This window comes from Bubalus kerabau, chromosome X (assembly GCF_029407905.1).
Source record: "Bubalus kerabau isolate K-KA32 ecotype Philippines breed swamp buffalo chromosome X, PCC_UOA_SB_1v2, whole genome shotgun sequence".
NCBI lineage: Eukaryota > Metazoa > Chordata > Mammalia > Artiodactyla > Bovidae > Bubalus > Bubalus kerabau.
The window spans coordinates 144,614,550-144,630,551 of record NC_073647.1 but is presented as its reverse complement, the minus strand read 5'-3'; the positions used below and the strand labels follow the sequence as shown (position 1 = coordinate 144,630,551).

General features: G+C 47.9%; 1 pseudogene; it reads left to right on the top strand.

The window, feature by feature from the left end:
• The first annotated feature begins 9,473 nt into the window (after positions 1-9,473).
• LOC129640221 (histone-lysine N-methyltransferase PRDM9-like) lies at positions 9,474-10,266 on the top strand (annotated as a pseudogene).
• The last annotated feature ends 5,736 nt before the right edge of the window (positions 10,267-16,002 follow it).

Sequence of the window (16,002 nt, the reverse complement as noted above, 5' to 3'; positions counted from 1 at the left end):
GCCATGTCCAGCATTAGAGAGTGGCCTTTTTCCATCCCCAGACAGAGGTGATAATGTCTTCACAGCTTAGATGTCTGTATCTCTTAGAATTCACCCTATGTGCCCACTGTCATGTGCTTTTTTTTTTTAAAGAAACACGAAATTGTGTTTGCCTGTTCATATCCTCTTCCTGTTAGCTTCTCCCATGTTTTACTTTACTTATTTTCCCCACAGTGAGCCCTGGAAATTTGTTAAGGGTGGGTATCGATTGGAGCTCAGCACCCTTGTGAATAGTGTGGCCATCAGCATGCATTTTAAGGTTGCTGTTAGAGAAAATGTCCACCATGAGGCAGCATTTCTTCGTTCCCTCCTCTTGTTCCCATGGTAACAGCAGCCTCTGTGTTATTCCCAAGTCTGGTTGTAAATGAGAGTAAAATGAGATACAGGAAGTCACCAAAAACTTTTGTCTGTTTACTCTTTGATTTTTTTAAAGTGAAACTTTATTCTTTTTTATTTAAGACTAATAGTTATTGCATGGAAACAGTTTCTCCTTCCTTTCCACAGATACCTGGAGGTATTCAGTTGCAGTTATTGTCAGAGGTATCTTTTAGAATCTGTTGAGTACATGTCTCTTGATACAGGAGGTCCACGTGGATTATGAATTGCATAGGTATTTGGGGGTATAACTTTATCCAGTCTTTGCCTTTCAGCCTCTCACCCACCGATACCCTTTGCTACCTGTAATTTTCTTACCAGGAGTGTAAGTCCATTTCACTTTTGTTTGGTTGCTATGGTAACAGCAGCCTAGGAGGTTATTCCAGGCCTGGTTGTAAATGAGAGTAGAATGAAACAAAGGATATCACCAAAAGATTTTTTCTCTTTAGCCTTTGAGGCTTGTCTTTTTTTATTTCTTATTTAAGACTACTTACACCATGGTAGTTGTTGCAGGGAAACAACAGTTTCTCCTTCCTTTCCACAGAAACTTGGAGGTATTCAACTGTCCTTATTGTCAGAGCTATCTTTTAGAATCTGTTGAGTACATGTCTCTTGATACAGGAGGCACATGTGGATTATGAATTGCTTAGATATTTTTGGGTATAACTTTATTCTAGTCTTCACCTTTCAGCCTCTTACCCACCGATATCCTTTGCTAACTGTAATTTTCTTACCAGGAGTGTAAGTCCATTTTACTTTTGCTTGAGTACTCATCGCCATCAATGTTTTTTAATCCCCTCTGGAAGGTGTATGTTGTGATTTGTCTTTAATTCACCCTTCTTTACTTATTGTGATTTGCTCTAGATTTCTGCATATCCCTGAAAATGGCATTTTTTGCATTTTCATAATGTCAGAGTCATATTTCATGTGTCTCTATGTCTGATTGCTTTCTCTTTTTGTTTGCAGCCAACGATTCTCTTTCATTTCTTGGGCACTGTGAATGGTGCTGCAGTGCATGTTTGTGGGGTTGGGTTGTGGGCATGTGTTTTCCACGATCTGTTGATTTCTCAAATGCTCTGGGATTGGAACCACCACATGACATCATCTGTCCCATTTTGTGATTCCAAGGCACTTTGACAGTCTTGCCCATAGATGTTCTGATCGCTTATCTACCACCAGTGGCATATAAGGGACCCCTTTACTAATATTACTCTACTCTTTCTTGTCTATAGAGTTTTGGATAGTGGCCTGTTTGGTTTCTCACTGATATTGTGTTGCAGTTTAATTTTTCGTATCACTGACAATAAAGAAAATGAGGCACATTTCCAGAGGCTTCTTTCTAAGTATTGACTGGTATTTACCTTTTGAAGTTTCCTTCCTGATGGTGTGGTGTGTTCTTGTTTTTATTTCGGTGTGCGACCCCTGGCCATTTTGTAAGGGTAGGTGTCATTTAGAGCCTGGCTCCCTGGTGGCTCAGACGGTAAAGCGTCTGCCTACAATGCGGGAGACCCAGGTTCGGTCCCCGGGTTGGGAAGATCCCCCCTGGAAAAGGAAATGGCAACCCACTCCAGTACTCTTGCCTGGAGAATCCCATGGATGGAGGAGCCTGGTGGGCTACAGTCCATGGAGTCGCAAAGAGTCGGACACGACTGAGGGACTTCACTACCCACTCATGCCTTGTGAATCATCAGTGTCCATCAGCTTAACGTTTATGGTTGCTGCTCCCGAAAGTGGCCCCTAGGCGGCAGCATTTCTTGGCGTTCTCTTCTTGTTACTATGGTAACTGCATAGAGGTATGAGCAATTTGTGCTTGTAAATGACAGTAGTATGAGCTAGAGGAAGCCCCCTGAAAGCTTGTGTCTCCTTCTTTCTCGGTTTCATTGTAGTTCATGTTTCTTGTTTGATCAAGCTGATCTACAGAGTTGCCTTTGTTGTGGCTGTGCTAATTCTTGCTCCCTTACACCAATACACAGGGGCATTCAGCAGTGGTTATTTCCTCCAACCTGCTCTCAGAAATTGTGTAGCACATCACTCTTGCTAAGTCGGTCCCTGTGGATTATGTATGTGACAGGTATTTGTGGGAATCCATGAATTTCAGCCTTCTAATATAAGCCTTCCTCTCACCCCACCCCTTTGCTAAGCATCAGGGTGTTCCCAGCACTGATGGGAACCCATTTTACCTCAGTTGGTGTATTCACTGGCAGCAATACTATCTGTCCCATTTGAAAGTTAAATCATATGACCTCTCTCTAACCTGCCCTTCTTCACTGACTCTGATTATCACCACACTTATCTGTACCTCTGACAATGACATTATTTCCTTGTTCCAATGCCTGAGTCATATTCCATCGTGAACCCGTATTCCATTCCTTCATCCATTCACCTCTTTGTCCTGTGTACTTTCTTTACTTTCATCTTTGGGCATTGGACATGGGTTTGGGGGGACGCCGGGAGTTGGTGATGGACAGGGATGTCTGGTGTGCTGCGGTTCATAGGGTTGCAAAGAGTCGGACACAACTGAGAAACTGAACTGAACTGAACTTCCCATTGATATGCCCTCACTAGTATAAAAGGATCCCCCTCACTAATATTAATCTACCATTTCTGGTCTGGACCATTTTCCATGATGGTTTTTTCCAGTGCTCAGATTTGATGTCTCGTGGCAGTTTAGATTTTGTATCTCTGATAAGAAACCCTGTTGAGCACTATGCATGGGCTTTTTACACTATTCGTAGGGTTTTTGGTTTTTGAAAGCACTTTGAGTTGTATTTACCTGGTGATGTTTACTTCCTGAGTGTGTTTTGTTTTTGTTTGTTTCTATTATTATTTTTTTTTTCAGTGTGTGACCCCTGACATGTTGAAGGGTAGGGGTCATGTCGAGTCCAGCAGCCTTGTGAGTATCAGATGATCATCAGCCATAGTTTGAAGGCTGTTGTTACAGAGAAAAGCCTCCATGCTGCAAGGTGTTTTTTTTTTTTTTTTAATTCCCTTCTTTTTTAGGATGGCTACTGTTGTCTTAGAACTTTTGTCATGCCCGGTTGTACATTAGAGTAGAAACCCCCAAACCTGGTGTCTCCTCACTCTCCTTAGCTCAGCCCTCCTTAGCTCAGATCCCCTAAGCTCAGCCCTCCTAGCTTTTAGTGGAGCCCTCCTTAGTATAGCTATCATTAGCTCAACTCTCCTTAGCTTAGCTTTCCTTAACACAGCTCTCCTATCGTTAGCTTAGCTCTCCTTATCATAGCTCTCCATAGTTTGACTCTTCTTAGCTCAGCCCTCCTTACAATAGCTATCATTAGCTCAGCTCTCCTTCAGTCAGTCAGTTCAGTCGCTCAGTCTCGTCCAGCTCTTTGTGATACCATGGACTGCAGCGTACTCGACCTCCCTGTCCATCATCAACTCCTGGAGTTTACTCAAACTCATGTTCATTGAGTCAGTGATGCCATCCAACCATCTCATCCTCTGTTGTCCCCTTCTCCCGCTTTCAATCTTTCCAAGCATCAGGGGCTTTTCAAATGAGTAGCTAAAGTACTGGAGTTTCAGCTTCAGCATCAGTCCTTCCAATGAATATTCAGAACTGATTTCCTTTAGGATGGACTAGTTGGATCTCCTTACAGTCCAAGGGACTCTCAAGAGTCTTCTCCTGCTGGGAGCCAGCATATTGCATATTGAGTGAGGATCTGTAATAGCTTAACTGGAATTCTATCACTGCCGGGAGCCAGCGTGAGGCACTCCGCCCATGACAAAGGTCATGAGGAAGGAGGCTTGGCATACACAAAGGCGGGATCGAGCCTCAGGAGTCCCCCTGGAAATTCTCGAGCATCTACCCCCAAAACCAGAGTCTGCCTACTTTCTGCTTTGTGCTTTCACCTACACCTCTGACTTTACGGGGGGGGGGCTGTCTCCCACTACCTCTCTCTGAAAAAAAGAGTTAGCTTACAGCTCCAGTTAATAATTCTTGGATGTGACAGTGTTTCAACCTACAAACTCCTTTGGAAATCCTCTAGCCTGCCTGAATGGGTTTTTCCGGCCACATGTGATTGTTCAGAGCCTCCCAACTGTGAGAGGCAGGAGATGTTCTAAACTGCCTAAACACAGATTCCTTTGAGTAGTTAAAAGATTGATTAGAAATTGTATTGGTGAAGGGTTTTTCACTTGTTGGGCCAATGTTTGCTGCTAAGTCTCCATACTCCTTACCTACTGTGTCTTTGGCAGTGTATTGATTGATATAATGGGTGTATAGAAATGTAAAATGCAGCTTTGTCCAATGCTTTTTGGAAGGCTGGTGCCTGACTTTGGAATAATCACCTTTAGAGAAAAATAAGTTTCTTAAAATGTTAACAGGCCTCCGGGCCAGAAGATGATGTCTATCACCTGAACTTTTGCATATGATAAGTTTACAGGAAAAAAGCCTGGCTTGCTGCATGACTCTACCCCTTCCCCCATTATCCTCTATGCATAACTTAAGGTATAAAAACTACTTTGGAAAATAAAGTGCGGGCCTTGTTCACTGAAACTTGGTCTCCCCATGTCATTCTTCCCTTTAACTTCTGGCTGAGTGTCCATCTGGAGCGTGGATGTCCTCTGTGACCATTTATTTGCCTGGGCTTCTAAGACCCACTCGAGAAGGTGTCTAAGGTGGGGCACCTTCCGCTATTCGAGAGGGCGCCTGCGGCCTCCGTGGTCAGAGCTAACCTGGTGTCACGGGTTATATTGATTTTCCGCGTAAACCAAGCCACTCAGCTTCTTTTCTCCACTGAATTTTCCTACTGAGCTATCTTTATTTCAGCCGCTTTTCTCCACTGAATTTCCTCACTGAGCTATCCTTATTCTATTACTCTTTGTATCCTTAATTAAAGTGTAATTAAGCAGTTATTCCCTGACCCTCGCCTAGCCGTCTCTCCTTCGAATACCCTGGATCAGCTGGGGCTGGTCCCCGGCATTCTCCCACACCACAGTTCAAAAGCAGCAATTCTTCAGCATTCAGCTTTCTTTGTAGTCCAACTCTCACATCCATACATGACTACTGTAAAAACTATAGCTTTGATTAGATGGATCTTTGTTTGCAAAATAATGTCTCTGCTTTTTAATGTGCTGTCTAGGTTGGTCATTTCTTCCAAGGAGTAAGCATCTTTTAATTTCATGGCCACAGTCACCATCTGCAGTGATTTTGGAGCCCCCCAAAATAAAGTCTGTCACTGTCTCCACTGTTTCCCCTGTTTCCCCATCTATTTCCCATGAAGTGATGGGACCAGATGCCATGATCTTAGTTCTCTGAATGTTGAGTCTGAAGCCAACTTTTTCACTCTCCTCTTTCACTTTCATCAAGAGGCTCTTTAGTTCTTCTTCGCTTTCTGCCATAAGGGTGGTGTTATCTGCATATCTGAGCTTATTGATATTTCTCCCCACAATCTTGATTCCAGCTTGTGCTTCATCCAGCCCAGCATTTATCATGATGTACTCTGCATATACGTTAAATAAGCAGGGTGACAATACACAGCCACAACATACTCCTTTCCCTATTTGGAACCAGTCTGTTCCGTGTCCAGTTCTAACTGTTGATTCCTGACCTGCATATAGTTTTCTCAAGAGGCAGTTCAGGTGGTCTGGTATTCCCATCTCTTGAAGAATTTCCCACAGATTGTTGTGATTCACACGAGGTCTTTGGCATAGTCAATAAAGCGGAATAAGATTTTTTTCTGGAACTCTCTTGCTTTTTGATGATCCAGCAGATGTTGGCAATTTGTTCTCTGGTTCCTCTGGCTTTTCTAAATCCAGCTTGAACATCTGGAAGTTCACGGTTCACATACTGTTGAAGCCTGGCTTGGAGAATTTTGAGCACTACTTTACTAGCATGTGAGATGAGTGCAATTGTGCGGTAGTTTGAGTATTCTTTGGCATTGCCTTTCTTTGGGTTTGGAATGAAAACTGATCTTTTCCAGTCCTGTGGCCACTGCTGAGTTTTCCAAATGTGCTGGCATATTGAGAGCAGCACTTTCACAGCATCATCTTTTAGGATTTGAAATAGCTCAGCTGAAAGATCCGCTATCCCCACCGTCTGAGGACCCCAGTTCCTTCAGCCCATGTGACCCAGATATCCTCAAACTGAGCGACTTGTCCCTTAGATGTAGAACCCACATTATCCAGATTTTTCTGAGTCCCCCGACAGAGATCCTCAAAACACTTCTTCGAGAAATATTCCCTCTCCTGCACTGGAACAGAACCCTGATTTCAGCCTGACCCCAGTCTAGCAGTTAGGGGCTTCCAGGTCTTCTCAGGACTCCCTCCATCACCCATAGACACATCCCTCCCAGTGCCTTTCCTCAGAGCAGCCGAAGTGTAGGGGAACCAAAGAAACCAAATCTAATTCACATTAGGTTGGTCTGTCATAGCTGGTCAGGATCTGTCCTTCCCACCAATACCCTCACCCTGACTTTCCCCTCACCTTCCTGCCCTGGACACTCCACCCAAGGAAGACAGACCAGGTTCTGGACAGTAGTTTGGGCTTTCTCAGCATCTTCTTCTTCCACAGGACACCTTGGCCTTGAGGTGGTCCCATGTCCATGAGCCCAAACAGGTCTCCAGAGGAGAGCACTGAGGGGAGATGCTGGGAGAACAGTGGAAGCCCATGGTGAGAGGTGGAGACAGCAAAGTCTGCCTCTAAGCCAGCTCTATAGGAAGGACATGGCACTGGTCCCTGAAGGACCACAGACTGCTTGCCTGGGCAGCTGAGTGAACTTCTCTGTGAACATACACAGGGTGGGAATGCCTGGTCCTGTCTGAGATGGTGGGGGTGGAGTGGGACAAAACAGGACACTAGCATTGTCAAGTGTTCTGTGTCCAGGGAGTTAGGAAAATGCTCAGTGTTTGTTTAGTTAAGCAGGACACAGGCGGGAAGAAAAGTCTTTATCCCTGTCTCACAGAGACCATCCAGTAGCTTCAGGCTACTGCCTGCACAAAAGGTAGATGAGAAGGCCCAGCTCTAGGTCTGATTTATATTAGTAAATCGTTGAAGAAATCTATTATTTTCCTTAGGCCAAAGATGCTTTCAAAGACATTTCCATATACTTCACCAAGGAAGAATGGGCAGAGATATGAGAATGGGAAAAAAATCTGATATAGGAATGTGAAAAGGAACTATGAAGGACTGATTACTACAGGTAACAGGAAGTGCTGGGTGCTTTTGAGCCTGGGAAACATGAAACAGGTCTTCATCCTTAGTGTTTACTTGGCCCTCTCTTAGGTGGCTTCTTCTGCTCACAGTTCCCTTTTGTGTGGAGACTAACCTGGAGTAAATTTTTGTTTTGTACTGAAGGGAGGTTGATCCTGCCATGCAGAGCTCACCTCTTGCCTTATTGTAGATTCTCCCAGACCATCCTACTAATTTCCTCGACTTTATGACACTTTCCATTGCTTCTGTGCTTTGTTCCTCCTTCTTAGAACAAATATGTTGCTTCTTTCCAGGTCTCAGAGCCCCTTGACCAGCTTTCGTGCATCACCGCAGGCAGGCAGATTACATTGATGAAGAAATAACACGAAGGTAGCAAGGTGAGGGGCCAGGAGGATTTAGACGTGTCTTCCTGAAATGAGCCTGGGCTTATGTCTCAACTACATCTCAGCCATTAGCAAAGAAAACAATTTTCAGCATTCTGAAGTGGTTGTGGCTGAATATTGACATAAGCCTGAATGAAGGTGAATGTAGAGGTTTTCCAGTCTAAGTCTCAATAGTTTTATGTTTAAAATTTATCCTTCATTTTAGATTGTTGTCATGTGAGTTCATACTCTGTGCCAGACAGGGCTCCATGCACTGAAACAGACAGAACCACTGCCTTGGGGCAGCATGGGCTTCATACCAGACAGGGGCTGGTGCTCTGAGGAAAACCAGTGCAGTAAAGTGCCTGGGATCAGCATGAACAGAGCGGGGTGTGGCGGAGGACGGTGGGGCAGGGTCTCTGCAGAGATAACACTTGTAGGAAAGGATTCCAGGCAGGGGAGCAGCCAGTGCTGCAGCCTCAGGGCTGGGAAGAGAGGCCATGCCAGTGGTCGCAGGAGGAAGCACAGAGGGAGAGGAAGGAGGCTGAAAGGAACATGGAAGCCTCAAGGCCCGTGTCCATGTGCAGGCCTCAGGGGTCTTCCTGGGTGACACAGAACCACCGTGCCACTTTCAGCTGCAAGTGGCATTTTCTTTGTGCTAAGACGATGCTTTGGTTCATTTTTGGAAAGAGACAGCAGTGGGGAGACCCCTCAGAGGTCAGTTCATTGCCAGACATGAGGGGAGAGTGGGCTGGCTGAAGATGCACGGGAGTGAGGGTGTGAAGAGTCTGGCTGGAGATGTATTTTTAAACAGGACTTCCTAGTGCATGTTAAATGGACTAAGATGGAATGAAATAAATGAGATATGAATACTGGTTAGGCTTGAGAAAGGACATGTCTTTATTTTATGAATTGTGGAAAACTGAGAGAAGAGCAGTTGTGAACCAATTTTGGCCAGAGACCTGTAGTAAGGGGGACCTGGGCCTCTTGGTCTCATCCAATCTAAAACCCACTTCCTGCAGAGATCGACACAAAGGCTGCTCTTTGAACAAGGAGCCTCAAATTCAGCTTTACTCACACCTGCTCTAACCACCCCCTGTGCTGCCTCCCATATGCAGAGAGCTCTAGGCCAGGTGCCCCTAACTTAATAGACCCTTTCCCCTCACAGGGAGCTGCCCAGGAATATTCCACCTAAGTCATCAAGAGTCTTATCTCTCAGTAGGGTAAAATACCTGTGGCCACTGTGACACGACTTTTCAGATACTTACACGCAGGGAAAGGTCCCTGCAGATCCACCTCTATCAGGAGAGATGCTGCCTCTGATACTACTGCAAGGTCCCTAGTCTGGGTGATATGTAGAAAAGGCCCTTGACGCGCAAGTTTCCTGGATTTCTGTAGATGTAGAGAATAAGAATGGAATGGAAAAGTGGACTGTAAAGACATACTCGATGGGAGACACATAGTGCACCATCAACACTAAGATGATTAGTGGGGCAGGCCTTACCATGGCAAACCAGCTACCTGACTAAATGCTTCCTCTTTCATCAGAACCAAAGCCCAAGATCCACCCATGTCCCTCCTGCTCTCTGGCCTTCTCCAGTCAGAAACTGCTCAGCCAAGATGTCAAACGCCATCATCCCTCTCAGATCCTCCTGAGACCATCTATAAGAGACTACCTCCAACCAGAGGATCCCTGCCCAGGCAATCAAAATTAGCAGCAGTGATATTCAGATCCATAAAGCTGGAGTGACAGACCTGATGGTCGAGAGGCCAAGGAAAGGCCCCAATCTCTGCTGAAAAACATAAGGCTGAAGAGGATCTCAAGGGCCTCTTCCTACTCACTGAAAAGACAAATGGAAAGTTCTGGGGTGCATGAGAGAATGACAGAAGAGCTCAGCACAAGCCAGAAACTGAATCCAGAGGACACAAGCAAATTATTCATGGGGGCATGGGTCTCAGGAATTATGAGTCAAGCGCAGAGAGTGTGGGCAAGTCTCCAAGAATAGGTCAAGTCTCATCACACACCAGAGGGCACACACAGGGGAGAAGTCCTATGTTTGTGGAGAGTGTGGGCGAAGCTTCAGTTGGAAGTCACTTCTCATCACACACCAGAGGACACACACAGGGGAGAAGCCCTATGTTTGCAGGGAGTGTGAGTGAAGCTTCAGTTGGAAGTCACTTCTCATCACACACCAGAGGACACACACAGGGGAGAAGCCCTATGTTTGTGGGGAGTGTGGGCGAGGCTTCAGTTGGAAGTCAGATCTCATCACACACCAGAGGACACCCACAGGGGAGAAGCTCTATGTTTGGGGAGTGTAGGAAAAGCTTCAGTTGGAAGTCAGGTCTCATCACACACCAGAGGACACACACAGGGGAGAAGCCCTATGTTTGAAGGGAATGTGAGTGAGTCATGATCAATAAACCGCATCTTAGCCACAGGAGGATTACTGCAGCCAACCCATGCCTCAGCTCTAAGGGGGCCTCAGAGGAGGTCTATTCTCATCTGTGATATAGGGTGGGAGCACCAGCATTTTGGTCTTTTGCATAAGCACAGGCAGAATCTACCAGAGGCTGGCTGAGAATGCAAGCCCCGCCTTTGCTGTTCTTTGTGGGTTTTAAAAAAAAAATCTTTTTTTTTTTAATTGAAGGAAAATTGCTTTACAGAATTTTGTTTTCTGCATGTCCTTCAGCCCCCACATCTTCCAGGTCTTCAGAGCTAGATGAGGAAGGTGTCATTTAGGCACTTGGGTGCCCTGATGAGGGGGTGTGAGGTCAGGGGGTGTGAGGTCAGGGATGCTAAAGGAGGGCGACCTCCCTTCTCACCACTGCCATTCCTGCTGAGCTGGGTGGCCCCAGAGCCCCTCCATACAGACAGGCAGTGCCAACACTCGTCCACCCTGCGAGAACAAAGCCTGGAACCGCGTGTGCAGGAAATCCCTGTCGGGCCCCCATCCCACTCCCCACACGGAGGGTCCTTGAAGCCCACACAGTGGCTTCTCTAATGCACGGGCCTTGTACCTGTGCCCACGTGCTTTGGTCAGCGCTGTCAAGACCTTGAAGTTCATCCTTACACTTCCCTTTCATGAGTGTAGTCTGATGGACCAAGGGGTACACTGTAAGCAGAGCAGGTGCACACAGCATGGGTCCCAGGGGTGACCAGGCTGCACATGGGGTAAAGGTGGACAACTTTCTGGCTGAGGCCTAGCACTGACCCCTCCGTGCTAGCCTGAAATGCATTCTGCACACATCCAGCCAGCTCAGCTGCAGAGCCCCATGGTGAAGGTTTGTGATCGCAGCCATGCCCACAGGCACCAACAGCACCAACCGTCTGGCTCTTGGCTCAACTGTGAGGTACAGATGAGACCAGTGGACACATTGTCAGCTGTGCTCTAGGGTGGCCCCCATGTCACCGGTAAGTGCCAGGGGCACGATACAGGCCACCGGTAATCAGCCTGGAGGATTTCTAGAATCAGCCGGTCCTGGGCCAGGCAGTGACCCAAACAGGCAGACAACTGCAGACAGCAGAGTCCACAGCACACACAAGGTGCGGCCATCCGCAGGCAGGGAAGGGGCCCCACCTCAGGAGGAGCCCTCGGGATCTCCCAGCTTAAGCATAAAGAGGCTTCAGGCACAGGTGGTGGAAACAGACTTGGAGCTTCTTTTTAAGTCATGCAGGGCAGGACACACAGGTGAGTGAAGGCCAGAGGGAGTTTACCGTAAAAAACAGTGTCTGAGGAGCAGACAGGCTTGGGTGGAGCTGAGCCCAAGAGGGCTGGGAGTCTGGGCTCAGAAACTCTGTATGCCTCTCTCCCGACTCTGCCTCCTAATCTACTTAACCCCCAGTCTGCAGCCTGACACCATCTGTGTTGTGCATCTCCACACTCAGACCGTCAACTCATTCACAGATATTTGTTTAGCACCTGCCTCTGGCCAGGTCGTGTTCCAGGCACGGGACAGCTGCGAGGAGACAAAGAATAACCCCAGTCCTTGTGGAGCAGAAATTCTACCAGAGGCCAAATGCACCCCTCCTGTGGCCGTCGCCTCCAGCCTCACCCTTCTGAGCTCACCGGCCGGCCCTGCTGGAGCTCCGGCCCATGGATGCAGTTCCGTCTGAGCATCACCCCTACCCCAAGAAGGCACCTCTCTGGACTCACCACTCACCAGCCTCTGCCACCCCGTGCCCTGTGTCCTTCTCAGCACGTACCACCATCTGAAATGGCCTCCTCGACACCTGCATCACCTCAGTGTACCTGGCTATGGTACGTCCTCAGTGAAGGAAGTTCCCAGCTGCCTTCACGCCCTTTCTGTTGAGTTCCCACCACAGATTCCTGTCATGGCAGCCTGGAAGGGCTCTCCAGACAGGTGTGGAACAGGGGCTCAGTGGGGCCAGAGCGGGTGGACCCACATGGGGTCACTCCAGCAGTCAGGGTAGGCAGGGACCTCCCAGCACCGGTTTGGACCTGACCGGCAGGCAGGCCAGCTTCCTTCTCCCTGGGACCATAACAAGGCAAGACTCTTGTCACTGCTCAGGGTCGTGGCTGCCCAGGAAGGGCTCTCAGTTCCACGGTCCTGAGCACCCTGTGTGCTGTTACATGTTTTATCTGTGTGATCTCAACTCCCTCAGGCAGAACACATTGGGCTACATGCTTGGAAGAATCAACAGGAGTGGTTTAAGGTCACTTGAGGTAACACAATCCAGAGACAAAAGGCCCCACCACCTGCTAGGAGGCCCAGGGACAACACCTGGAAGGGAGCTGTTTGTCTCTTCCTCGGCATCTCACATCTTCCTTCACGTGAGTTGTGTCCTCCTTGTGCCTGGAGGGCTGCTGCCTCTCCAGCATCGCATCACACAGTCAGAAGGGGTTGGGAGAAGGAGGGCAGGCTCACCAGAAGAGCTGCACTTTGCTCCCAGGAGTCTGAAGGTGCTGTGTGGCAGCTACCATGTGGGGGTCATGTGGTGAACATGGCAAGGCTGTCTGTGGCACTATTAGACTGGACCCCTGCCTGGCCTGCTCTTAGCCCGCTGCCTTCTCAGGTTCCAGGTGAAGTCCACAGGATGGGCTGGGGCCCTGCTGAGGCCACAGAAGCACCTGTGGCAATGCCCTGGCCTGTGGTCTCCCAGTACTAGGTTCCCTCTTGGGGCAGAGAAAGCGTCAGGGCTCTAGACAGAGGGGTCTGACAGGCAGCCACCAAAAAAGTTTGATTGTTGTTTTTGTAAGCTTGCTTCTGACATTTGAGACTGTAATACTGGAATGGGTTACCATGCCCTCCTCCAGGGGATCTTCCCAACCCATGGATTGAACCCAGGTCTTCTGCATTGCAGGCAGATTCTTTACTATCTGAGCTACCAGGGAAGCCCAAGAATACTGAAATGGGCAGCCTGTCCCCTCTCCATGGGATCTTCCTGACCCAGGAATCGAACTAGGGTCTCCTGCATTGCAGGTGGAGTCTTTACCATCTGAGTGATCAGTAAAGCCCAGAAGGGAAGGTTGCAGAGTGAAAATGATCAGCCCGTCGACACGGCTCGCCCCAGATGTGGTCCTGGCATCACTCTTCTGTGTCCCACACCAGAAGGTGTTCCAGCACACAGCGCCTCTGCACCTCAGCTTCATCCTCTGGGACACGGGGACTCTGACAGCTGTACCTTGAGCCTTGCTGGTCATGAGGTGAGCGAACCCTTGTAATGGAGTGAAAGCTGCTGCAGATTCAAACCACAAAGCTATACTGCCTCTTCCCCTGGTTACTAACTGGTACTCACAGCTCACCTCACACATCAACGAGCTCACTCTCTGCACTCAGCTGTACAGCTGCCAGGGCCCGGGAGTGTGATTTATTTAATTGTCTTTGTGGTGGCAGTATGCTCGTTTCTGGCCCTGTCCCCACGTTGTTGTTCAGTTGCTCAGTTGTGTCTGACTCTTTGTGACCCCACTGACTGCAGCACTCCAGGCCTCCCTGTCCATCACCAACTCCCAGAGCTTGCTCAAACTCATGTCCATCGAGTTGGTGATGCCATTGAACCATCTCATCCTCTGTCATCCCCTTCTCCTCCTGCCTTCAATCTTTCCAGCATCAGGGTCTTTCCTAGGGAGTCTGTTCTTCGCATCAGGTGGCCAAAGTATTGGAGCTTCAGCTTCAGTATCAGTCCTTCCAATGAATATTCAGGGTTGATTTCCTCCAGGATGGACTGGTTGGATCTCCTTGCAGTCTAAGGGACTCTCACGAGTCTTCTCCAACACCACAGTTCAAAAGCATCAGTTCTTCGGCACTGAGCTTTCTTTATAGTCCAACTCTCACATCTGTACATGACAACTGGAAAAACCATAGCTTTGACTAGACAGACCTTTGTCAGCAAAGTAATGTCTCTGCTTTTTAATGTGCTGTCTTGGTTGGTCATAACTTTTTTTCCAAGGAGGAAACGTCTTTGAATTTCATGGCTGCAGTCACCATCTGCAGTGATTCTGGAGCCCAAAAAAATAGCCACTCACTGTTTCTCCATCTATTTGCCATGAAGTGATGGACCTGATGCCATGATCTTAGTTTTCCGAATGTTGAACTTTAAGTCAACTTTTTCACTGTCCTCTTTCACTTTCATCAAGAGGCTCTTTAGTTCTTCCTCACTTTCTGCCATAAGGGTGGTGTCATTTGCGTATCTGAGGTTATTGCTATTTCTCCCAGCAATCTTGATTCTAGCTTGTGCTTCATCCAGCTCAGCATTTCTCATGATGTACTCTGTATATACATTAAATAAGCAGGGTGACAATATACAGCCTTGACATACTCCTTTCCCAATTTGGAACCAGTCTGTTGTTCCATGTCTGGTTTTAACTGTTGCTTCTTGACCTGCATACAGGTATCTCAGGAGGCAGGTAAGGTGGTCTGGTATACGAATCTCTAAGAACTTTTCACAGTTTGTTGTGAGCCACCCAGTCAAAGGCTTTTGTGTAGTTAACAAAGCAGATGTTTTCGTGGAATTCTCTTGCTTTTTCTATGATCCACCAGATGTTAGCAATTTGATCTCTAGTTCCTGTGCCTTTTCTAAATCCACCTTGAACATCTGGAAGTTCTCAGTTCACATACTGTTGAAGCCTGGCTTGGAGAATTTTGAGCATTACTTTGCTAGCATGTGCGATGAGTGCAATTGTGCCATAGTTTGAGCATTCTTTGGCATTGCCCTCTTTGGGATTGTTATGAAAACTGACGTTTTCCAATCCTTTGGCCGTTTGCCAAAACAGGTGTGTGTGTGTGTCTCTGTGTGGTCACCTCCTAAAAACATAAGCCCCACCAAGCCTTATGGCATTTACATCTCCAACACACACTTCCTGGTTACCTCCAAAGCAGCTGTAATCATTGCACAAACTTTGCCTGAGGTCTTCCCCACCTCTGAGGGGCATGATCCTTAAGGTTCAAACTGACCAGGGTCACTATCCAATCATTAGAACATGAGGTTCGGGAGAAGAAAAAGGACCCCACACCCAGAGCAACACAACCCGTCAGGCCACGTCATGCAGCCTGCCAACACAGAAGGCCCTTAATTTTATCTGTTACATAAAATCTGTTCTGTCTGCACATCACGTGGTATTTAATACAATGATGGGATTCACCCAATGTGCTCAGCCTTGTCTGTTCCCTCATTTCTGCAGAGCCCTGACCCTATGTTGTCAGTGTGTGGGGTGTTGCACCTTGGGGGTCAAGGGTCAGAGCAGGGGGGTGGGGGTAATGGTGCCACAAGGGGTCACGCCAGACTGTCACTCCCAACCCGGGGTTCATCCTGCCTGAGACAGCTCCACAAGGCCTGTTGGGGCTTCCAGCAAATCCTGACTAGGAAGGAAAACAAACTGCACTGGTTGAGGGACCTGGGCGGTGGTGGGGCTCCTCTTGCACTGTTAAAGGCCCCTCCCCGGCCTTTTCCCACCTCCCAGATCCTGGCCGAGACCTTTCCCGGGTCCTGTGCCACCTCCCTTTCTGGAGCCCTCCGTCATCCTGATCTTCCTGTCCGCACCCCTTCCCTTGTCCTGTGCCCCTCCCTGTCCATCTTCCCAGCACTCCACCTCCACA